Source organism: Microtus ochrogaster, chromosome 19, assembly GCF_000317375.1.
Source record: "Microtus ochrogaster isolate Prairie Vole_2 chromosome 19, MicOch1.0, whole genome shotgun sequence".
In the NCBI taxonomy this organism is placed as follows: Eukaryota; Metazoa; Chordata; class Mammalia; order Rodentia; family Cricetidae; genus Microtus; species Microtus ochrogaster.
Window position 1 is genome coordinate 23,188,579 of NC_022021.1, and position 1,285 is coordinate 23,189,863.

Sequence of the window (1,285 nt, forward strand, 5' to 3'; positions counted from 1 at the left end):
AAAAAAAAGAAATAAAAAGGGCTGGAATAACCTCCAAGTTCCTAACCTTCTATGAATAGAACCTAGGATTCTCAAAAGCTGGGCTCATCAGGATTTATTGACCAGGGTATGGACATACCCTCCTTATGCCCTCAAGAGAGCCAGACTCCTTTCTTAGCAGACAAGCAAAGTTAGCATCCTAGTAGCAAGGCAGAGAAATATGGTTTTACATCACTTTGCCTAAGAAATTGTTTCTCCGTCCTACTGATTCAAGCTGCCACGTAGCCGACACACAAAAAGAGAACATAGATCCCTCCTTCTGATAAAAGGAGTGTCAAAAAGACTGCCTTACTGTCTTTAAACTGCCACACCAACCCTACAGAAACTGCGTGCCAATCAAGGAAATACTGACATAATTGCTGTGCTCTAGATATGACTGAGTGTGTCCCTCAAAACTTCATGTATCCAGTTTTTGTTTGACTATGTTATCACCCTTCCTTAATTAAGGGTTTCTTTGCTGTGAAGGGACACCATGAGAACAGCAACTCTTATAAAGGAAAAATATTTACTTGGGTGGGCTTATGTTTTCAGAGGTTTAGTTCATTATTGTCGTGGTATGACACGTGATGTGCAAACAAATATGGTGCTGGAGCAGGCAACAGGAAATCATCTCTCACTGGGTGTTGCTTGAGTATATATGAGACTCAAAGCCTGATGCCATAGTGATAAGCTTCCTCCAACAAGGACACACCTCCTAATAGTCCCCTCTCTTTAGAGGCCATTTTCTTCCAAACCACATACACCCTCAGAAAAAAATTACACACAAAAGTTATACTTTGGGAAAAATATAGAACGCGTTCCTATTATCTCCTTTATAATCATCTGGGAGTTGTTTAATTATAAATAACAAAAGCTCTTTCAAGTTGGATTAGGTTAAAAGTCCTTGAAATTAGGAAATCCAAGAATACAAAACAGTTGTGGGAAGAGCTGGATCCTGTGGCAAAAAATATGTCACAAGAAACAGCTCTTCCATCTCTCAGCTCTCCCTTTCTCTTGGTTGCTCATTCTGAGATTATGTCAGCATGATGACTAATGTGGACCATCAACATATGAACAGTCTAATGCCACCAATGGAAAGGCCAGCAAACATCACATGCCCAACCTTACTCACTTGGAAACATGACAAAATTTGTGCACCCTCCTTTTAAAGGATGGATGACAGCAATTGACCTTCCCAAACCTTCTGGGAGGAGCGCTGGTCTGAATCACTGCTCCTGAGGTAATATTAGAGTATAGGATCTGAGAG